Raw genomic sequence first — 25,452 nt, forward strand, 5'->3', positions numbered from 1 at the left:
GTGTACATGGAACTCCTTCGTCCAATCAGGAGGTTGAAGAATGGGTGCCTCAATCAGACACTGCTTCAAAGTGGTGAAGGATTTGTCACATTCTTCCATCCAAGTAAACTCTGCATCTTTCCTCAGAAGCTTGTGCAAGGAGGTTGCCTTTGTTGCAAAATGGGCTATGAACCTTCTATAGTAACCCACATGGCCTAGGAATCCCCTCAACCGTTTGAGGTTGGTGGGTGCTGTCAGAGCTGCGATCTTTTCGATCTTTGCAGGGTCTGTTGATATCCCTTGTGCAAAGACAATGTGGCCCAATAGAACTCCGGAAGAGACCCCAAAGATGCATTTGTCGGGGTTGAGGGAAATCCCATACTCCCGGGCATTGGTCAAAGCATTGTTCCAAATGTCCCCAGTGTTCACGGATCAAACTATAGACACAGAAGTCATCCAAATATACCTCAATAAAATCATGCAGATGATTTTGGAATGCGGCCATCATGACTCGTTGGAAAGTAGCAGGGGCATTGCAAAGCCCAAACAGCATCACTTGGTAAGCGTAGGTCCCCCATTCTGTGGTGAAGGTTGTTTTGGACTGGTTCTCTTCTGCGATTTGGACTTGGTTGTATCCGCTGAATCCATCCAGAAGGGAATAAAGCTCATGTCCTGCCACTGTGTCCAACAGTTGGTCTGTGAAAGGGATCGGAAAGTGATCCTTCTTTGTCTTGGAATTCAGCTTGCGGAAATCCACACATATTCGCAATTTGCCATTCTTCTTGGGTACAACCACGATGGGTGAAACCCATTCACTATTTGCCACTGGATAGATGAACTCGGCTTCCAGAAGCTTCAACAGCTCTGCTTTCACCAATGTGGAATAATTCGGGTTCATTCACCTCTGTCGTTGCCGTACTGGCTTGGCATCAGGCGCCAAGTCAATATGATGCTGACATATTGTGGGATCAATCCCCTTTAGGTCTTTGTAGGACCACGCAAACACATCCAAATTTTCTTTCAACAAGTTATACAAGGTTGACAACTCCTCTTCTGGGAGGCTGCTACCCACCTTCAAGTGGCATTCAGTGCCATCTGCATCCACAAAAGTTAACAGCCTTTCACCTTCTACTTCACGGATGAAGGTCCCGCGGACTACTTCTGGATAGAGATCCGACTCCTTCAAGGGAGTGATATCCTCTTCTGATATTCCACTAGAACCAACTTCTTCTTTTGGTGGAGACTTAGGTTGCTCCTTGAGATGTTGAAATGGGATTAGGGCCGTTTCGGGTTTGGTTTCAAGATTAATTACCTCTTGGCTTGAAGACTCATCTTCTGATGACACATCCAGGAACGTCACATAACAGGGACCCTCTGATTTCTGTTGGGTTTGTGGGACTGGTGCTTGTTGGCACGGTGCATCATCATCATCTTTCTTTGGCAAGGATGGGTGAGGACGGCAAGATCCACTGCTGAAAGATGGCTTATTCTTCTTAACCCATTTCTTATAAAGATTTTGCATGTGAGAAGATCCATTTACCAGACCAAACGGTACCATCGTCATTCTGTCCCACACCATGAGCTCGTCTGCTTCTGATGCTTCTGGAACTTCTTCATATGTATCCTCTGCAGGTGGGGTAGATTCTTCTGGCTCACTTTCATAACCTTCTTTGTCCATATCATCTCCATCCTCTTCTGTCTCTGTCTCTGTCTCTGCTTCTGTAGGAGCTCTGGAAGAGAAGAACGGGTTCTCTGTTCCCTCTTCTGCCTCTATTTCTGGCTCTGCTATGGCCATGTAACAGGGAGAGCAGTACATCCATGCTTCTATCTCACTATCAGAAGTGATTTCGGAAATCGTTCCTGGTTCCGGCAGGAAGTATTCTCCCATTAATAATGGCTTTGCATCTTTTGGAAGTTGGCTTACAGTATCCACTGTTAAGGAACGTGCCACTGTTTTCTTGGGAAGGATCTATTTGACAGCATATTCGTCTGCTGATGTTCCATCTGTAGCCTCATTAGGGGAGTCAAAAGATAATTCCAAGGAGGTGGATCCATGTCCTTTTTGAGAACCATACAATTTCAACACCACTTTGTTGGGTCCTCTACCCAAGGTCAAGGTTCCTTTGAACCAATCCGTCTTTGCTCGGGCTTCAAAAAGCCATGGTCTGCCCGGTAACAGAGGGTAGGATGTACCATAAGAGTTTGGCTTCATCACCAGATAGGTTAGCCAATAATCTTTTCTAGCTACTGTAGTCTTCACATATGGGAGAATGCCCAAAGGCTTAATTCTGCTTTGATCCGCCAGTCTGATGAGCCATTGGGTGGGTTGCACACCTTGCAGGCCTAGATCCTTCATTGTCACATCCGTCATAATGTTCACTGATGAACCTCCATCAATCAGTGCATTTGCAATGAAGTAGCATTCTATCCACATGCCAGTCTCTGGGGTACCCGGATCTAGGAAGGCGTTAGCCACGTCCACTTCTTTGACAAGCTCTGGAGCTTTGTTGGACTTTGTTGCAATCCTTAAGCCACGTCTTCTTGTTAGTATACTTTTGAACCTTTTTCGGCAACTGGGAGACAACACCAATAATTGTCGAAACGTGAGATTTGGTTTAAAGGTATCTAGATCTCTGACCAGATCGTATTCCTTAATAGGATCCACTGGCTTCTCTAACCGGTTAGGGAATGGGGCAACACCCATTTTCATTTTTCCTCTTTCTTCCAATAGAGGAATCATGGAAACTTCTTCTGCCCCTTGTGGCACTTCCTCCTCTTCTATCTCCTGGACCTCTGGTCCTGTCTCTAGAACTGTCTCTGTAACTCTCTGTGGCACTGTAGTGCTCTGTACGGCACTGTCAGAGGCTCTGTTCTGTTCTGTTTCTCCGGTGGAAGATTGAACTTCACTGTTCTGGAAGGAGGATTATTTTCTTTCTGAATAGGTGGTTCCTTCTTCTTTGCATGTGTGATGGCAACAACTTCCAATTCTACTAAATTGGAGGTCGGCTCTTGGGCCTTGGCCGGACTATCAGTAGCACTATTTTTCACTAGGGCTGGACTTGGACAATCTTTTGCAGTGTGATCTTCTCCTTTGCATCGACTGCATAAGGGCTTGTAATCCACTGACCTTCTGGGATTTGGACAATTTGGTGAGATGTGTCATTTTTCTCCGCATCTGTAACACTCCACTTCTGATCTCTGACCACCGCCACATTGTCTTCCTCTGTAACTTTGGGATGGAAATCTTCTGGGTCCGAAATTAGGACCAAACTCTCTAGGCTTGGGTCCAATATCCTGTGTTGTCATTTTGGATTCCAGCAAGTTAAATCTTGCATCTTCTTCCTTCCTTCTCCTATCATGCATCTCTTTCAGAGAGCAAATGTCCTCTGTATGGTTCTTCCGCAAACAATAGGAACAGAAGGCTCCAGGGATGGTTGGTTTTCGTATACATTCAGTGGCTAAATGGCCTGCTTGATGACACTTACCACACCAAGTATTTGACCGCATCATATCTCTTCCTGCTCCCGCAACGTTGGATATGCTAGCGGTATTCACTTTCAGCGTCTGTAGCTGCTCTGTAATCACATCCATCAACTCCTTTTTTATATTTGCAATTGAGTTGGATAAATAATCCTTCAAGCTTTCTCCTCCTGAGGTAATGGCAGGAGGGTTTTGAGGAGTCTCTATAATCATTGCATAAACAGGTTGGGCTGGTGCAGAGGGATCTCTGTTCTGATTCTGATTCAGAGCTCCTGTTTGAACTGTTGGTTGTTGGCTCTAGTTAGTAGGGTTCCACTGTTGCTGCTGATTTGGCATTGGGAAAATTGGTTGGGACCATTGTTGTTGTGGTTGAACCATCATTTGAGGCATTGATTGTGGCCACTGTGGATTTGGTGCACTGTACTGTGATACTGAGGGCATCTGTTGGTAGGAGTAGGGGACAGTCCCTGGGACTGCATTTGGTGGGTACATCATTCCTGGCATCAGAGGAGGTAGGACTCCTCTTCCTGGATTCATCGCCAATCTAGCTTCCACTTTATCGTACAGTCTTGCACCTTCTGTTGTAGCTTGTAGTGTGGCTGGTCTTTGCAGCTCCACAAACTTACCAACTTCTGGTTGTAATCCTCTGAGAAACACTCCCTTTTGAATGCCATCATCTAGATTATGGTTAGTCCATCTCTTCAGGATGGATTCCATTCGTGAGACATAAGCTTTTACTCTTTCTCCAGAGGACTGACTTAGGTTCATAAATTCCTCTCGCATCCGCTCTTCAAAACCTTCACGCCTGAATTTAGTGAGGAAGGCCAACTTTAGGTCGTCCCATGTGCCAAAAGTTCCTGCTACTTGTCTCTCATACCACTGAAACGCCGCACCTTTGAAAGTGGCGGGGAATATTGCTAACCAATGCTCAGGGGTTCTGGCATTGTTAGCCACACATGCTACCATAAACTCTGCTACATGAAGATCAGGGTCTTCATTGTACTCTCCCTTAAAAACTGGCAATGGTACTACATTCGCTGGCCTATCATCAATATTTCCAGGATAGATCTGGCTTGGAAGTGGACCTCCAGTAGGAGGAGGAAGGGCTTAATGTGCCATTGGGACTTTTGTAAAGAGTTTCGCAAGGGCGTCAAAGGCGGCTTCTGCTGCGAGCTCGTTCTCCGCTCTGATTTTTGCTTTCTCTCTTCTCACTTACCTCTGGACTCGTTCTAACGCTTGCCTCTTTATTGTGTCATTCATCAGGGGGTTGGTTCCACTATGTTGTTAGTGCTCCACAGAGGGTTAACAGAAGGCTTCAGTCTCTAGAGGACTATCTTGCCAACATTTCTTCCACTTTTTCCTTTTCAATGTCTCTAAATTCTGCTTTCATGCCACTGCACAGAGGAAGGTATTCGGTTCTGAAGGTGTCAAAATGCATCCGTCTAAGCATTGTGGTGGTGCCATCATCATAATAATGCCAGCTTCTGATAGTTTCAACAGTGTATGTTGTAAAGAACACTCTGTCTACCAACTTCCAGTGGGTTGCCAATTGAACAAACAAAAAGATTATCAGTGCACCAAGCATCCCACGTATCTTGCTGTTGAGCATCTACGAACAAATTCCAACTCTTTTCCTTCTTGTCTTTGTGAACTTCCATAGACCAAGACTCCTGAAGCTTCTTCACAATCTCCCACTTGATGATGTCTGGAAGCTTATCAATGAATGCCAAATCTTCCATGTATGGTCATTCTCTCTGTTTTTGCTCTTCAGTTTGTTCCCAAACAGTTTGCCACCAAGATGCAAGTTTCTGCTGCTTCAACAGGAAGAGGAAACTGTCCACCACATAGAGCATGCATCATGATGGTGATGTGTTTCCGCCATTGTGGGATGAACTTCTTGTGGAAAGTGGCTTTGATTATGAGAAATTCCAACTCTTCAGTGGAAGAAGGAACTTTACAAACATCCATGGAATTCTTCTCTTCTTGGCAATGCCATTTCCTTCATTTTCAGCCTCTTCTGGTGCTTGTTGATGGCAAGTTTCCCCGGTTGCACACCAAAAACATGGAGACCCAAGAGGAACACCAAGGAAAAGGAATTCTCTTGCAAGAAAATCTATCTTGTAACATCAACAAGCTTGTTTATTATGTTTTATATGATCACAATGAAGAAAAGAACACCAGGCATAACAAATCTTCATACAACATCATGTAGATCTCCCATGGATTTGATAGAATCAACCATATTCTTCAACATCTTCACAAAATCCATCAATATAACAAAGAAAGCAAAGGAATACACCATCTTTGAATGGAAATAAATCACATAGTATTCATCTTCATAGTCTTCTCTCTCAATCTCTCATATACAATCACTCTGTTTCAGTAGAATTGGCTATCTCTGACTCTCTCTCTCTCTCTCTCTCTCTCTATCAATAATACATCATATCCTCACTACAATCTCTCAAAATCACTCTCAATAATCCTTCTTAGGTCGTGGATACCCCTCCCAAGAGGTATGTCTGATATGAAGAGTCACCAGAGCCACTACAGTGCCCTTTCATAGCTCACTATTGTCACTGTCACTTAGTCTTCACTTGAGTCTTTAGCAGCTACTTCTTTCACTTCTTTCAGCTCCTTTGCACTTGTATTCACCTCTTTCCAAGGCTAGAAAACTTTCCCAAGCTACACTCTCATCCATCAAAACACATACAGAAGGTCATCAAAACCTCATAACTCATACTCAAACCATTCCAAACTCTCACAAACCATTCAATAAGCTTTCACAATATCTCAATCTTCATCAATCAATAACCCATCCCTCCTTACAGAAGACAATCAGAATAAAACAGAACAAAACAGAAGCTATACAGAACCAATCAGAACCTATCAGAACATCACAGAACCTCGTATTTCCACTAATAAACATCATGAACTTCCAAATCACAATCAATATCATCCAAAACACTCTCAAACCACTTCCAAACTAATCAATCATCTCATAAAATCAACCATTCAGCTCTCAAAAACAACAAAAATCAGCCAAAAAACAAGTCATTTCAACACTCAACAACTGCAAAAAATTCTGTCATTGTAAAAAACATAGCTTCAGCCTCACAAGGGCAAATCTGCAAAATTGACGAAAGTGGTATTTGACCACACAGTCACTTCCTAGTGACGATTTTGCATCAACAGGCAAAAAGGATGATTCTCTAACTCCCAATGTCTCTGCGCACAGGCATACGATGCAATTTCTATAGTAACTTTTCACCGACTTGTAGAACAGTGGCCGCACAGCATAAAACAGGGCCTTTTCCTGAGTGCGTGCGGAAAACTTCCGCCTCCAAAACAGGCCTTGAAATGGCCTCAAATCCAAAAAATAGGGCAACCAGGGGCTAAAGCCTTCTCCCGCAGCATATACTGCCCTCTTGCTACACCACGAAGGGTGTCTCAATCAGAGACAATGTACTCTTGCACTTTCCGGCTGTGCTACCTGTAAAGACTTGCTCCCAAACAGAAAAATGAAAGCAACAATGGTCCTCTTACCATAACACTGCGAACTTGGTTTGCTTTTTTGAGCTCCTTACCACGAACAAGGCTCTGATACCATGTCAAGATTGTGGGAGAGAAGGAAGGAGTCTCACTTGTAGCTTTCTTGCTTGCACAATGGGGGAATACACACAAAGGTGGAGGCTGAAAACAATTTTCCTCTTCTTAGTTTGTGTAAGCCAAAAATAACTCTTATACAAAGAAATAGAAGAACCCTATATATGGGTCTCAAACCAAACTCAACTAACTAAGGTGGCATACTAACTGAGCCACGAACTAGAGTAGATAAGGATAGCTATCATCTAGCTATTATTCATGGGCGGTATACCAACCGCATCTACAACAACTGACAAGTTGGTGACATAAATGCACAACGGTCACCCTGGCATATCACGAGTGGAGCTCGATATCTCAACAATAGATAGTGATGGAGTGAAACAATGGTTAGAGAAAAGAATGAGATAGCATATTTGTAGATGGAGAGATGATCCCAATGTCACTAGATACCATAGTAAGAGGGAGATTGATAAGGTGCTTGTGAGTTGATCTTTTGGGAGGTTGTTGATGAGTATGAAAGTTTAAAATGGCATGCGATTGATACAGAATTTTAAGCATGTTATCTTTGAGAGGACTTGAAGAGTTAGGCATAACATCTTTAATAATAGAAAACTTAGTGTTAGTATGCTCTTTTATCCATAGAAAGTAGTTTGTGCAAATGTACTCAGGTGTTATTTTGTACTTTATCCATTCATTTTCTCTTCTTTGGAAGGCCAAGATAGTTGGTGAATTTGAGAAAGATACAATTTGTAGATGATGATTTGGGTAAGGTGTAAGGTAGATCATTTTATAATGAGATTGAGAAAACTTTGAAGAGAGAGTACTTGTGATCATTGTTGAGGTTGTTGCAATGTAAAGTAGAATGATGATTAAGATTTGGGTATATGATTAGAGCAAGATGATTGTAGGAGGAAGGTAACTATGTAAGTAGTTGGATAGGGTAGGATAGAAAGAAATGATGATTTGATAGATTGGGAGTGATAGGATATAAATAAACACAATCTGGATGGAATGTAATGGTAGGATAAGGTAATGTGTAGGGATTTAGGATTGCACATTGAGAAGTAGTGATGTGATAATGGAAAACTCAAGGAGATAGGATTTTAATGTGAACGGAAACATTGCGAGTATCTTGAATGTGTAGGAGGAAGCCAAGAGTGTATGTAATTGGATTTGATCAAGAGATTGTGGCATACAATTGAAGTGGAGTGCCTATGTTACCATAAGAAGATAAGGATATTGAGTACATAGATAGAGCAGAATATAAGGACCAAGATGTGATCTTGTGATTGAAGTGGAGTTTAGATAGTGAATAATGTGGAGTGACAAATGTAATAAAATAGGATATTACTCAGATATGTAAGGGAAGTGAAAGCAATATAGGAGTGACCTTTAAGGTTGATAGAAATATCCAATAAGAGTTGATGAGGAAAGGTAGGAGTATCCATGTTGTTCACTGAGAGAGTGATGAGGTTTGGCCATCTTTTTGGAACTACAGTACCATCCAAATCTCTAGAATAACACAATCCAATAGAGAGGATACATACAATCCCTTCTTGGGCCTTGAGATGTAGGGTATAAAGGGTGTCCCCTTCTTCAATTGTTCTTCCAATTGAGACTATGATAGAGCCATCTATTTTGAGATTGATGAGGACAGACTAAAAGGGGTGAGAAAAATTGTATTATTGAAAGTGATTGGGAGAGCAAGAACATGCTTGGATGGATGAGTTGAGAGCAAGATTTCATAAAATGGAGGAGTCATGAGAGAAAGGTTGATATGAGGGCCTTCATCTAGTAAAGGATTGCGGTTATACATCAAGGAATTTTCTATGTAGCCTATTAGTTGATAGAAGAGAGTGAACAATGGACTTAATGAGGATACAAGGAGGGAGAATATGTGTTCATGATGTGATTTGGTAAAGATAAGATAAGAGAGAACTCTATAATGTGGATATTGGATACTTGTTGGATAAGTCTTGGTAAAGAGGTGAGAACAAAGATGTCAATGAGAAGCCTTAGAGTTAGGTGAGAAAGGATAAAATATGTGTGGCTAGGTTAAAATTCTTTGAGAATAAGGTTAGAGGAGAGATTGTTGTAATAAATGGCTTTGATGGGTAGTGGTTGGGTGGATGGGCCCCAAAAGACTAGGTAGTATTAATGTTTTAATACCTTAATAACCTTTAAGCTCAAAAAAATCTTATAAAGAGAAGGAGCACCACTTTGATGACATTTGTAGCCTCATTTCTTTTGCATAATTGTTACTGTGAGCTAAGTTGAAGATTGCACTAATGGAGGAGTATTGACTGTAATAACGACTGCCATTTTGAGATTGTTGAGTAGACTTGAAGCTCATTTGTTGAGCTAAGTTGTTTTTGGATGCACCACTATGAGTTGAGCTGTATAGATAACTACTTATAATGATATCATTGATTATAGCACTAGCTGTTTACTTTTACATAGTTGGAGCTTGTGATTATCACTTTGGATGCTGATAAGTGATGATTATGTTGCTTGAACTGCAGTGAATCTCACCCTATTTTATGCTAAGGTAGATGCACGTGATTTGGATGTTGGTGCTGGTTTGAAGCATCAAATTTGATGTCTGGAAATGTTATCAATGATCTCACTCTACTCTAGCGAGTTTTCATGTGGCCACTTTTTGTGTTGAATCTGACATTGATTGGGATAATACTAAGCAATTATTACATTTTCTACTACTGCTGATTGCTGGTTCATGACTCCCAGAGCTCTGCTATTGACTATGGAGGTCGATGGTTGAACTTGCTCAATATGCAGTATTGATTGCACTTAATGGGTTGAGATAGAGTTGTTTGTTTGCTGATTACTATTGAAGATGGATTTTACAAATGGCTGCTATTAAGATAGTTGAGTCATGTCACCTTTCATGCTACTAAGGCTTATTAGTTTCAGTGCTTAAATTGACCACCATTGGTGAAAGCATGGAGCTTACTTCTATTAATAGTAAAGATATTTAGTATGCAACACTCCATGAGTATGGTGTCATATATATCTAGGGGGGTCCATCTTATATAACATGTAAGATACGAGGAGTTCAAAAGAAAGGGTATTATATTCAATAAAATTTTCAAAATTATATTTACAAAATAAAATTTTAATTATAATTAAAAAATGTAAGTCCTATAGGGGTCATTTTAAAGCCCTATAGCATGTAAAGAAATTGCATTTCTTAATATCCTTTAAACACACGTTATATAGATGATTTCTTATAGGTGGACTCCCCCCTCCTTTGTGTGTGTGTGTGTGTGTGTGTGTGCATATAGGTAGATGCTAGAGTGTAAGCTTAAAGGCTTGCTAGATTATCGATGATGTACTATACCTAGGGGGTTTACAACAATGTCAGAGCTATATTATTGCAGATATTGCCACTATGATACTACATTGATCTGGATGATGTTGATGCCAGACTAGTTGGAGCCTCTATATATATATACATACATACATACATATATATATATATGTGTGTGTGTGTGTGTGTGTGTGTATGAAGTAACAAGGTAGGTGAGCATAAAAGAAGGAGAGAGCTAATATAGGTGGTTAATGAGAAGATATGATGGAGATGATATGATAGGTGCAAAGTTAATAAAGAGGATAAGAGTAGATGAGAAGTAGATAGTTAAAATCGATGAGGATAATGGTGGAAATTATATTCCTAATCACCTAAGCTTAGTGCCAAGAATGAGTGGATATGCATAAGCTTAAAATAGTTATGTGAGTGGGCTTCACAAATGTGTACATGTCTAGAGCATGTGTTATGATACCATGTAGTGAAAGTAATAGTGAATGAAAGAGGGAGAGACAATGAGAAAATGAGATGGAGAATGAATCACTCAATTGTTCACACACTTGTATTGGAATAGCTAAGAGTACACATCTATGGAAGAAAGTTGTGGATATGGTAGGTTCTCTTATCAAAATATCCTCTACATGTTCTAGATCCATCTTATCCAGTTCTCCTAGATATCTAGATATTGTCTTCCTAGATATTCTTTAAGTACATGTTCATATGAATACACCCCATCATTCTAACAACTCTACACAAACTAAGGCTGCTTTGAATTCATTTCTGCTTTTACTTAGAATTGAAGACCATGATAAGTATTGATGATAATTGAACACACATTGATTTATATTGGGAATTAGATCTACATGTTATAGATAGGTTTAAATTGAGGAAATTTACATTAATTGCATAAGATCCAAATTGTGCTATTATAATTTAGGTGAGATGCACTATTAATTCAATAAGAAATTAAAAAGTCATCCCTATTGTAGTAGACTTAGATATACGACAACTTGCATAATTGTTTTTTGGACATATTCATAAAAGTTTGGAAGAATGGTACATGGATGGCACTTTCTAGTTATATGGGACTATGAATTGCATAATAATATTGTAGAGATATGGCATCACACTCACAAATGGCTTGAAAATAAATTAATAGTATAGTGTGACGCGATTGTAGTAACAACCGTGTAGCATTATATATTGCACAATAATACAATAAAGGATGCACTTAGATATGCTGAAAGATATTAGAATACTTGCCCAGAAGTGTTAGAAAAATTTGAACATGTAGGTCTACTAGTTGCATATAGTGGGAGATACTATAGGACACATAGCTAGGTAAAAGATAATATTTACCTGCATGCTTATGAACTAGCTCTAGAAGGCCATGATAATAATTCTCGTGGATACTCTAAATCTCATGCCATGAAGCTCTATGAATTGTATATTGGGGGTTGAAAAAAATCTAATATACTAAAACTCATCACATTCTACTAAAATGCATAATAAATCAAATGAATAATACATTGCTAAGCTTCTAGTACTACTGACAACTATGAAGCTTTGAGAGTGTATATTTCTAGGTGAGGTACAAAGTTTGGAGTACAATAGCCCTACATCCATAAAATCCAAATATGATATGTAGTCAATGAGACATGCTCATAAAGTGCTTTGGGTGTAGAGTAGGACAAATAAATGATAGTCTTTATGCTTCTTCTTATTGTGACATAGGTAATGTAGCAAAATGTATGATATGACATGTCCACCTAAATATACATATGACAAATTGACGTGAATTAAGTAACTCGTCTAGTGGATGTTATCTAAGCTGCACTTAATCATAATTACTAAGATATGTTTAAGGACATGATGTTGTATGCTCTAACAAGCCTTATAATTATCTAAGCTCCATGTTTTGTCTTAGTAGCAATATAATGAGATGTGATGTAGTTTCAAGTAGGGGTATAACAACCAAGTTAATTTAGTAAGAAATTAGATAGTCATCCTTCCTTGTTGTGGTACACTCAAGTATATGATAGCCTACATAATTGTTTTTTGGGCATACTCAACCATGAAAGCCTAGAAGAATGGTACAATGATGGTGTTTCCTAATTAAATGGAACTATGAATGCCATAATAATATAGTAGAGGATATGGTATCATATTCATGAATACTTAAAGATAAATGAATGGTATAAGTGCGATGCAAGTATAGTAACAATTGTGTAGGATTATGTATTGCATAGTAATACAAGTTAGATATGCTAGAAGATATTAGAATACTTTTATAGTAGTGTTAGAAAATTTCAGACATGCATATCTATCAATTGCATATATTGGGAGATACTACATGGGCACAACACCCAAGTAAAAGATGATATTTACTTGCATCTCTATGAACTAGTTCTAGAAGGCCACATGAATAATTGTGGTAGATACTTTGAATCTCATGCCATGAAGCTCTATGGGTTGCATAACTTGGGGGGTTAGAAAATGTGATATGTAGTAACTCAGCATAGTCTACTAAAATGCATAATTAAATGAATAGTACAATACCTAAGTCTTGGGAGATCAACCTTTTTGGCCTCTTGTACTACTGACAACTATGCTTCTCTGAGAGTGCATATTTCTAGGTGAGATACAAAGTCAAGTATACAACAATCCTACGTCCATCAAATCCAGATCTGATACATATTTAAACATGCTCATAAGTGCTTTGGGTGTATAGTAGGACAAACACTATATTAGGGAATTTGGGAATTCTCATAGTTTGGGAATTCCCAATATAGTTAATATTAGGCCACATGATCAAATCTTTTCCCCTTACTTGAAAGTAGAGTCTACCCTAATTACTATATAGGCTGTCTTTCCAAGTTCCACTTTGAAGCATGGGTTAAGATTTAGCTACATGGCCAAATCTTTACCCCTTATTTGAAAGTGGGACTTGGGAGATTCCCAAATTCTCTAATATGGTGTTGACAATAAATGATTCAATCTTTGTGCTTCTTATTGTGACACAAGCAATGCAACAGAAGATATGATATGATATGTCCCCCTAAATATATATGTTAAAAATTGACATCACTTAAGTAAACCATATCCATTGGATGTTATCTAAGCACTTAATCATTATTGCTAGGATATCGGTAAGCACATGATGCTTTATGCTTGATAGGCCTTATAAATATTTGAGTTGCATCTTTTGTCTTAGTAATACAATGGAAAGTGATGTATTAGTTAGGGGTACAACATTTAGTAGTGCTATGTCTAGAATATAATATGTAACATACTAAGCCATGAAAATGATGAAGAGATGGTGCCCATGTTCTATGAAGTTGCTGTGTCTCATGCCATGAGACTCTAGGAGTTGCATATTGTTTCAATGGGAGACAAGGAATTAAACATACAGATACTTTGCATAAATCATGGGTCACAAAGATTATCCTTTGTTGAGATGACAAGCTCAACACATGCGGATATTAATGATGGACCGCCTGGTTAGATGGGTCCACACATCTACACTTAGCACGTCGGTGGTCATTATGACTCTCACATGGCCACTGACTCATTACTTATTATATTCAGGTTGCTACACCTATTTACAGCTGGCATAGTTATAGCGCCAGTCGACTAGTGTAGTCGGTTATGCATTGTTTGACTTAGTAGGCCACTTTCCTTTATGTTGTATCTTATCTATACTTTTTGTACATTGTAAAGTGTGTGGAAGAAGAAAAAGAAACCAGCAAGAAAACGTTTTGGCCTCCATCTCTCTTCTTGTCTCTTGAGTGAGCTTTTCCTTGTGCATTTTGTGTGTGTTTGGCGCAGCATCTTGAGCAAATCCCCCCACCATGCAATTCTTGACATGGTATCAGAGCCACCCACTGAGAGAGGCTGATTTTGAAGGCTGAAGTGAAGGAGAAGAAGCAAGGTTCGAGCAAGCAAGCCATGGGTAAGAAGCTCTCCCATTCTTCCACTCTTTCTCTTGGACAATGCCTGTGGAGGCACCAGAAGCAAGGCAGAGCAAAAAATCTCAGATTGTAGTGAGATTTGGTGTATGCAAAGAGCGCAGTTATTTTGGGCATATGAGGCCATTTCAGGCCCCGTTTTAGAGCCGCAAGGTTGCAAACAATAATTTTAGGGTACACTGTGACTTCGGCTATATTGACCAAAAGTGGGTGCATAGGTTACAGATTTCAGATCTGTAATTTTAAAGGTGTTTACCACTGAATAAACACAAGGTTTATTTGCAAACTGGTTGCAGATTGCATGTATTGTTGAGCAGACAGTGAAAAAGGCTGTCTGGTGTATTGCTGTGCACTATAGGTCGAGGGTTGCAGAAGATTTGCTTACTGTTTGGTATTAGTTTTGTGATAATGGTAGAGAATAGTGAAAACCCCATCATTGAGAAGCTCGACAAGGACAACTACCCTTTATGGAAGTTCTGTGTCACGAACTTCCTTATTGGAAAAGGCCTCTACGAGTTTTTTTCAGGTGAAGAAAAGGAGCCGGAGGTGAGTGATCCTCCAACTGCAGAAGAGACAAAGGCACGGAAGGAATGGAATGCAAAAGACAAAAAGGTTATGTATTGGCTGTCTGCAGTAATTGACAATAATATGCTGGGACATATTAGAAATGCAGAGAATTCATATACAGCTTGGACCATACTTGAAAGTATGTTTTTCGTAAATACAAAGGGACGAAAGATTCAACTAAAGCAAGAGTTGAATACATCGAAGAAAGGGAAGATGTCTATCAATGAGTATGCACTGAAGGTAAGGAGCATTGCACATGCCTTGGTAGCGATTGATGCAATGCCCGATGATGATGATTTGGTGTCGTCTACCTTGGGTGGACTTAACAATGAAAAGGCTTGGAAGTCTTTTGTAACTTCCATATATGTCAGAAAGCCATTTTCAGATTTCGATGAGTTGGTCTCCCTTATGATCATTGAAGAGATCAACATGCAGAGTGAGACATCTGAAAAAAGTGGTGAATAGGTCCAAGATTTCTACTCCAGTTCAGGAAGGGGACATGGCAGGTTCTCTTCAAGAGGCCGTGGTACATGACATGGTAGTGACAACCAGCAAAACAGATTGAATCAACAATTTGGCGATATGCAGGTTTCAGGAGGTCGTGGTAACTTTAGAGGCAAGGGGAGCTTTAGAGGAAGAGGTGGATGGTAGAATCGAGATTCTAACAACTCTGGTATTGTATGTCACTACTGTGGCAAAACAAGTCATATTGCAGCCCAATGTTATGCTAAGAAAGATGATATTCGTAGTGGTAAGTTGCAGCAAGGAAACTATGCATCATCTTCACGATAGAATGAAGACAAAAATGAACGTCTGTTTGTTATGTAGCATATGTTGAATGCTGTTACAGGAAAGGGAACACATGATGATGTTTGGTATGTTGATTTAGGTGCATCTAATCATATGACCAGCCATGCAGAATGGTTTGGAGAGATGTAAGATTTGTAAAATGCAGGTTATGTGCAGACGGGTGATGATTCTTGCCACCTGATTTCACACATTGGAAAAGTTCCCTTGTCCTTGCATGACGGTAAGACAAAGAGTCTTTCAGATGTATTACATGTGCCATCTATTACAAAGAACTTGGTGTCAGTCATCAGATGGTAGAGCAAGGGCTGCAAGTCAGATTTAATGCAAAAAAGGGCTGCTTTGTAGAAGACTTCAGTGACAAGTGTAGGTTGATTGCAAAGGGAAGTAGGGTTGGACGTATGTTTACTCTAGATGCTGGAATTCCTACTATGAATGCTGCTATGTATGCTAAAGGAAAAGGTGTTGTTGCAGATATTGAAATTTGGCACAAACGCATTGGACATGCAAATGTACAAAGGCTGAAATTAATGCAGTCCAAAGGGTTGGTTACAGGTTTGCCTACATTTAGAGTTGAAGAATTTCATAAGGTATGTGAAGCATGCCAGTTTGGTAAGCAGGCAAGACAACTCTTTTCACATAACAGAGATGTAAGCAGAAATATCCTTGATGTTGTGCATACATATATTTGGGGGCCTACACAAAATGTATCTCTTGAAGGTAGTTCATACTTTGTCACATTCATTGATGATTGTTCTAGAAAGCTGTGGGTATATTTTATGAAGGAAAAGAGTGAAGCGTTTGAGCACTTTAGAACTTTCAAGGCTGCAGTTGAAAGAGAAACATGCTTGAAAGTAAAGTGCTTGAGGTCAGATGGAGGGGGAGAGTACCTTTCGAATGAGTTCAACGATTTTCCGAGGTCTCATGGGATAAAGAGATAGTTCACATGCAGGTATGCCCCATAGCAAAATGGGGCTGCAGAAAGGAAAAATAGGCATATTGCAAAAGTTACACGCGCCTTGATGGCTGAAAAGAATATGCCTAAGCATTTTTGGTCTGAGACTATTCATACTGCTGTTTATATTATGAACAGAACTCCCACAGCTGCAGTTCATGGTATGACCCCCGAAGAATGTTTTACAAGTAAGAAGCCTAATGTCTCACACTTGAAAGTGTTTGGCTGTGTTGCATATGTTCATATGCTAGATGAGTTACGGAAGAAACTGGATCCAAAGGCTGAAAAGTGTGTCTTTATTGGATACTCTTTAGAGAAAAAAGGGTATCATTGTTATAATCCTGTCACATGTAAGTTCAGAGTGAGCAGGGATGTCATCTTTGATGAAATGAGCAGTTGGTATGCATCTAGTGGTGATGCATTAGATGATGATGATGATCATGACACTCATGTGTAGGCTGAAAAGCAAGAATCACAGACTCTTAGTGGACCAGAGACATCATCTGGTAGTCCTTGGTCTGGGAGACTAAGGAGTAGCTCTACATCTTCAGGTGCATCTAGTAGCACTATAGGTAAAGACAAAGGAAAGAATAAAGTGTTAGATGGCATTGATGTAGTTATTGATGGAGAGTCTAGTGGCTCAGAGAGCTTGGTATTCCTTCTATCAATACACCAGGTGTACAGAGAGCTCATAGTAATGTAAAGGCTCCATTGAGTGATCTAGTGGTACGCAGATCTAGCAGGGTCAGATACATTGTTAAAAGATTTGGGTTTGAAGGTTATGCAGCTCACCATTATGCTTATATGGTGAAACTAGTTGAGGATGTTGAGCCCACTTGTTTTGAGGATGCTGTTAGTCATACTCATTGGGATGCAGCAATGGATGAGGAGATGGTTGCATTAAAGGCTAATAAGACTTGGGATCGAGTATCATTGCCAAAGGTCAAGAAGGCTATTAGATGTAAGTGGGTTTATAAGATTAAGCACAATGCAGATGGTTCTATTAGTAGGTACAAAGCTAGGCTGGTTGCAAAAGGCTATGCCCAGACATATGGCGTAGATTATGAAGAAACCTTCAGTTCAGTTGTTGCTAGGATGGCAATTGTCAGATGTGTGATTGCTTTGGCAGTAGCCAAAGGTTGGAGGTTGTAGCAAATGGATATGAAGAATGCCTTGCATGGTGATTTGCAAGAAGAAGTGTATATGGATCAGTCAGCAGGTTATGAAGATTTAGAGCATCCCATGTATGTGTGCAGGTTGAAGAAGGCGCTCTATAGGCTCAAGCAAGCACCTAGAGCATAGTCTGACAAGATCAGAGAGTATCTTGTCAATATTGGCTTTTATGTTTCTAATGCTGATCACTCACTTTATGTGAGAAAGGGAGATGTAGGTTTGGTCATCATAGCCATCTATGTGGATGACTTGATTATTACAGGTGATAGTGATAGTGGGATTGCTAAAGTCAAGGATTTTTTGAAGAAGAAGTTTGAGATGAAGGATTTAGGTGAGCTAAGGTACTTCCTTGGCATTGAGTGATCAGATGTGATGATGGTATATGGCTGTCCCAAAGACAGTATGGCTTGGATATGTTGTCCAAGTATGGTATGATAGCATGCAAACCACTTTCAGTCCCATTGGAGCAGAATGTAAAGTTGAGTGCTGATGTTGGGGATGAGATAGAAGATCCTAATATGTTCAGGAGGATAGTGGGGAGTTTGATCTACATGACCATTACAAGACCAGACTTGAGCTACGCTGTTGGTCTTGTGAGTCAGTCTATGCAAGTACGTAGAAAGCCACATTTGGATGCAGTCAGACGCATATTGAGATATGTGAAGTCCACATTACATTACAGACTTTTCTATGAGGCAAGTACAGATGTACAGGTGTTTGGATACACAGATGTAGATTGGGTTGATAGTATGTCTGATAGAAGATCTACCAGCAGATACATGTTCTCTCTTGGTAGTGCAGCAGTTACTTGGAGCAGCAAAAAGCAATCTACAGTTGCTTTGTCAAGTACAGAGGCTGAGTATAGAGGTGCTGCTGTTGCAGCATGTGAGATAGTATGGCTGCAAAAGTTATTGGCTGATTTAGATATACAGGTGGAAGGTCCAGTTGTCATTTATTGTGACAACATGAGCAGTATATAGTTGGCTAGGAACCCTGTGTTCCATGCCAGAACAAAACATATTGAGGTACACTACCACTTTGTGAGAGCGAAGGTACTAGAAGGTGAGATTGACTTGGTGTATGTCAGCACACAGGATTAGATAGCCGACATCTTCATGAAGGCATTGGGTGCAGAGAAGCTTCGAATGTTTCGAAGCTTACTTGGAGTTGCAGAGATGCAATTGAGCTTGAGGGGGAGTGGTGAGATGACAAGCTCAACACATGCGGATATTAATGATGGACCACCTGGTTAGATGGGTCCACACGTCTACACTTAGCACGTCGGTGGTCATTATGAATCTCACATGGCCACTGACTCATTACTTATTATATTCAGGTTATAGCGCCAGTCGACTAGTGTAGTCGGTTATGCATTGTTTGACTTAGTAGGCCACTTTCCTTTATGTTGTATATTATCTATACTTTGTGTACATTGTAAAGTGTGTGGAAGAAGAAGAAGAAACTAGCAAGAAAACGTTTTGGCCTCTATCTCTCTTCTTGTCTCTTGAGTGACCTTCTTCTTGTGCATTCTGTGTGTGTTTGGCGCAACATCTTGAGCAAATCCCCCCACCACGCAATTCTGGACATCCTTGTCCTCTGAAAAGACATCTATAATGAGTATAATAAGTTGTTATACGTAGGCTAGTCCCATAAAGAGATACAATGGTTTTTTTTGCAAAATGACTCTCATAAAATTCAAATTAGGCATATAGAGAGCATTGTACACATTTTGAGTGTTAATGTAGACAATATTCTTTGGGGCATAATTATGAGTGTTTTAAATATACCAAGATACATAATTAAACAAATAAAATGAATAGTTATGATGCTTTTGGTGGCATAGTAATGCAGTAGAAGATTTGGTGCATGTACTTAGGTATGCATGTGACAAGCAAAAGCCAGTGTGTAATACCAAGTATTGGCTTAAGAGTGTAAGTAATGCAAAGGTAGATATGATGTATCCACATAGGTATACATATGACAAAAGACATTATGTAGTATCAAAGGAATGACTTATGTAGTAAAACAAAAAGGCCATGATAAGATTTATAAGCTCTATGAGTTGAATGTTTTGTCACAGAAATACAATGATAGATGCTATATATCTAGGCAGAGGTGTGGTAGCAAAAACACAGACACTATATAATTGCATAACTAGTCCAATAAATGATGAAATAGAGTAAGTCATGAAAATGGTATGATGTTCAGTTCTATGAAGTTTTGTAGGCTACATATTATAATGATCTAGTGGGACATAATAAATTTGACATAAAATAACTTGGCATAAGTCCTATGTCATAATTCTCACATTTTCTTTTTGAAAAGAAATATCTAATTAAGTTTACTAATTTGGTAATCTGTATGATGTCCTCCTTTTTAATTTTTGGGGCTTCCTATGTTGACACTAGTGATGGTTTTATGAGCTTCTTAATTTGCTAAGGGTGCAATAAACTAGAAATATACATTTGCACAATACTTGGATATAGGTTCATTAGTAGAATAGCTATGAAATAGATAACAAACTTTGATATATACTAAGAAGAATGAAAAGAATCCATAGCCTTCATATGACAATGAAAGCTAAAGAAATCATGTTGCATTGATTGTTTTTACTAAAAAAGATTTATTAGTTTTATGCCATTGGTTTTGTTTTTTAGAATGCTGGGTTAAAAATTTCTAGATGTTTTCTCAATGATACAATGGCTGTAGAGTTTAATGAAACTTTGAACTTTCCCATTACCTTGTTTTTGGCTTATGATAATAATTGGTAATGATGTATGTGTTAGAAGGTTTTTAAAAATATAATGGGTAAAAATTAAAACCTAGACATGATTTTAAAATTTGAAATTAAGTGGAGTAGTGTACTTAAGACTACCCCATAACTAAAAGTGATTGTTTGGCAAGAGCTTACTTAAAGTCAATGAGCTTCTTATGGAATTTTGGTCCCTTAAAGCAAGCAAGTACAAATTGACTGACAATAGGAAGAGATTCTGATTCAATGAGCATAGTACCATAGCCTACCTTCACCAGCGAGGGAATCTGTATATTCTAAAAACATAAAAAACTAAAGCCAACTTAGTACTATAAAAAATTTAACTCAGTATTCATGTCGAATATAGAGGACAACATACTTATTTCTTGATTATATATGGTGTTAGCTTAGTGAAAGGCTAACATGAATAGTGGGTGTGGGTGTGTGTGGGGAGGGGGGGTGTATGTGTGTGTGTGAAGAATAATTTGTTTCACAAAAAATCGATCAATATCTAAAAAGAAAAAGTATGCTCTTGATTTCTAAAAATTGATATAAGTATGTAGATTCTCCAAATGTCATAGATTCATCCTATTTTCCAAAGGTAAAATACTTCATTTTAAGGAGGCATGCCCATCCTCATTATTTTCTTCATTACTAGGAGTCCATAGTTAGCTACGATCATCAACCCACTAGTATCATAAGGTTAAAACCTATACATGTATCCATCATTTGTTAAAGACCTAGACTGCACCTATGGGACTATAGGTGTTATCATTGTTAACCGCTTGTTATTGATGTCCACGATAGCGATGGTTAAAGAAAGCTAGCTTACCAAAGACTCACAAAGAACTTTGACAATTCACCAGGTAGTTTTACTATTATGATCAATAGAAAGTAGCTTCATTAGATGATTGGATTTCCCTATTGGTCGAAGCATGTGAACAATGGTGGATACTCTCACTAGATTATTAGTATCCTTGCCAAACATTAACTAAGAGGATGCTTGTGTTCTAGAATTCAATTCCTTATCAGGTATAGTAAATAAACTATATCAAGTGAATGGACTTCCTCTAATTCCATTGCCCTCTATTATAGTGGAGCCACATGACTTTTCTCTTATTGACCCAAACTTACTCGATCTAGAAGAAAAAACATCTCATCTCTTACTTAAAAAAAGGGCAAAGAGATGAATAAAATTGTCCCCCCCCAGCCTTTTTGGATTAGTACCACTTCTTTCCCCAAGACAACTTGAGCTAGATTCTATCCACCTTGAACATAAACTCTAGGATTTCAAAGTGATTAACCACTATAGCCCCTTTACAATCTGGTGCTCAGCCCTAATGTGCACCATATCATAAGAAACTATTGAGCAATGTAAGCCCTGAGTTATTCAATGTAAACAATTATTGTCTTCAAATTTCCTATTTGAGTTGTAGCTAGTTCAATTATCTAAACTTGACCACACAAAGTGCACTAGCCAACATCTCATTGCTCAAACTAAAGGAACTTTAAACTCTGACTAGGCAAACCCTTGTTCCTCATCCATCATTTGGGTAGAGCACTTACTTTGGTACATCTTTCAAAACTTATCCAAATTGTTTCCCATCTCTTTTGAATGAGCCCAAGTATTTTCTCTTGTGTGTTGGGTTTTTACAATCCCTGTCAAAGTTTGGCCATCACTCATTATAAACTATCACTTCCATTCCCTTAAGCTTGATGCCATTAAAAATCTCTATTATTCCTCTTCCACCACATCTCTCCTCTGTAAACTTACCAATACTCTTGCCACCAACATCATTGACCTAATATTAGGACCTCAAAGGAGGACACTAGTAGCCAAAGGCTTATGGCCTATCTACAACTGCCAAATGACCATGTCAATATAGAGGAACCATGGATATACAAGATGCTACCAAGGCATTGGAATAGAAAACTCTCAACCGTTAGACCTCTCAACATAAAAAACAATCAAATTCTCAAGTTTCATAAGACAAGTAGGAAAAGAAAAAGGTTTATTCACATAAGATTTGTTAATAAAGACTTTGATCATATCAAGCCTAAAATTGTGCATCAAGAATTGGCTACTAATTTTGGTTTAGTAAGGATATAAGTCAATGATCATGTCACATTTTGCTAGAAATATGCTAATAGTATTAGCAAAGTTGTTCACAAACCAAGGGAAGTATTCAAGGATCCTTTTCATATATTGGATGAATTCATATGTGCAAAAAGATTTAAACCATTATGCAGGGAAATAGGTGATTTTGGATCACATGTAGTTACAAAATATGTGTACATCTTCCATCACCCATTCTGGAAAGCAAATTTAAAAAAAGGCCTAAATCACATTCCTCCTATCCCGTTAAATCTATTTAGTCTCATTGAGGAACTATGGGATGGATGGTAGACTCTTTCTAGAATATGCAATTTTGAAAAACCATGTTTTTTGAATGAGAAGCTCCTTGATGAATTGCAATTCATCACCAAACACAATTTTATATCTGGATTAGAGAAGGCAACCCAAACATCAATTTTTATATGCAAAAAATTAATAAAACTAGCTACTCTAAATAAACTAGATGGACCTAAATTTATCAATACTAAAAGTCTTGATGAAATATGCATCTTTACTTGTTGGATTTACTGCTTCTCAAAGAACTAGACCTTTCAATGATCTCCAACACATCAATTCCATTTATTAAGGGCATCTACAAAATACATAAAAACTCTTTTAGGTGGCTATTGCTTCTTAAAGAACTAGACCTTTTAATGACCTCCAACACATCAATCCCATTTATTAAGGGGATCTACAAAATACATAAAAACTCTTTTAGGTGGACTAAAAATGCCCACAATGGACTTTTTTCATTAGTCACATCCCTCCTAACCAAATTACTTTAAGCTTTGGACATTGTCATTCATGAATACACTAATGGCCTACACAAAAGCTAGTCACATTTCCTAAATGCCAAAAAAATGCATATAAGATCACTCAAAACTAATATAATTTTGTAATCAACATGCCCAAATACATAATTGCTATACATACATTTGATATCACATCATGCTATGAAGCCATCCTCATGCAGGTGAAAATAGCCTTTTAGAACCCCTTGAAGGCCCAATTAAATATACAAAAAATATGGGATATATTGGCTTCATGAAAATTAGAAATAAAATGAAAATTTTAAAAAAGAATAAAGAGTGCAAACAAGTCTTGAATGTTTAATAGAACTCAATAAGGAGGTGTTGACTAACTGGTTTATCAAGGTTCGTAAAACCATCAAGCAACAAACTAAAGGTATTCTTATGGGATACTCTTGTTACCCCTTATGGTGTAACTTATATATGTGTTTCTTTGGATTTTAATTCATTAAGAAGTTAACAAAATATATCAAATTTGACATGCTTTTAGAATTCAAACTATCATTTAGATATATGGATGATATTTGTTTCATAAATAATCCAATCATAGTTGAATGTTTAAAGCTAGAGATGCAACTAACTAACGAAGACCATATGAACATTCTACCTACATCATATCATATCCATCAAACACACATATTGCACATATGGAACAACATATTTGAACATAGAAATCAAGCTGAAAAGACCTTTATTGGAGATTACACATCTTAATAGAAATAGGTATTCCATCAAGTAGTTTGGGAGTAGTATCATTCACTAATATAATTCATTCTACTTTCATGTCGGGATTGGTTCTTACGTGCATATCCCTATTTTACCTTATACTAAATTGTAATATTCCGTGTGGAGAAAATAAATCGAACTTTTGGAAATTTTTTAAATTCCCCCCCTTATCCCTCCAGCCGACTAACAAGCTGGAGGGGGAGGGGAATAGAAGGAGCTGTAAGCTCCTTGGTGGAGCCTTAGGAGGGAGGGGGACCATGCGTGTTGACACGCCATGAGGAAAGATCCCCCTCCCTTCCACTATTTAACCAGGGGGGCCGCTGTACAGGAGGTAGGTGCTGCCGTGCTGCATGAAGAGTGAGGGAGGAAGCCGCAGACGTTGCCACACTGGAGAAGGTGCCGTTGGGGAAGCCATTAGCTCCGCCGGACTAGGGGACGCCATCGCCTGTGGCATTGACAACCGCCGCCATACCATCGTCCCTCTTCCACGAAGCTTCTTTAAAGAAGCTTCTAAGGGGGCTTCCTTAAGCCCCCTTCCCACTAATCCCCCCTAAGCCCTTATTACCCCCCTCTCGGGATTTTAATTTCCCCTCTAAGGCCTTGTTTCTCCCCCCCTCCCGGGTTTTAAATCCCCCCTTAAGGCCTTGTTCCCCCCCCCCCCCCCCCCCCCCCCCCTCCTGGGCTTTAAATCCCCCTTAAGGCCTTGTTTCCCCCCCCTCCCGGGTATAATTCCCACTAAGGCCTTGTTTTTCCCCCTCCGTATTTTTTTAATCCCCCCTAAGCCCTTGCCCTTTCCCCCCCCCCCCCCCCCCCCCCCCCCCCATAGCTCTTTAGACTATTCAAGTCACACCCATAGGCCTACTTTGTCATTAGGCTACCTTGCGAACCTCCATTCTCTTGCATTAATTCCTTCACTCACTTTTTAGATCTTTTTGTGCAAGTGCTCCCTTAGTTGAGCTTTGTGATCTTAGTTTTATCAAACAAGTCGGTGTCGACACACTCCCATGTCCTAAAAAAATCCAATTCATCATCATGGTCTCATATGGTATTCCGTAAAGGAGAAATAGCTGTGAGATAAAAGATAGGGAGGGAAGTAGAGGGAGTGAAGGGAGGAAGAGTGGGAAAAAGGTAAAAGAAAAGGAAGGAGAAGATGGTGGAATTCCAAGAAGAAAAAGGAAAAGGCTATCTCACA

This window comes from Lygodium microphyllum, chromosome 5 (genome assembly GCF_053477565.2).
Source record: "Lygodium microphyllum isolate KBCC chromosome 5, Lygodium_microphyllum_v1.1.10, whole genome shotgun sequence".
NCBI lineage: Eukaryota > Viridiplantae > Streptophyta > Polypodiopsida > Schizaeales > Lygodiaceae > Lygodium > Lygodium microphyllum.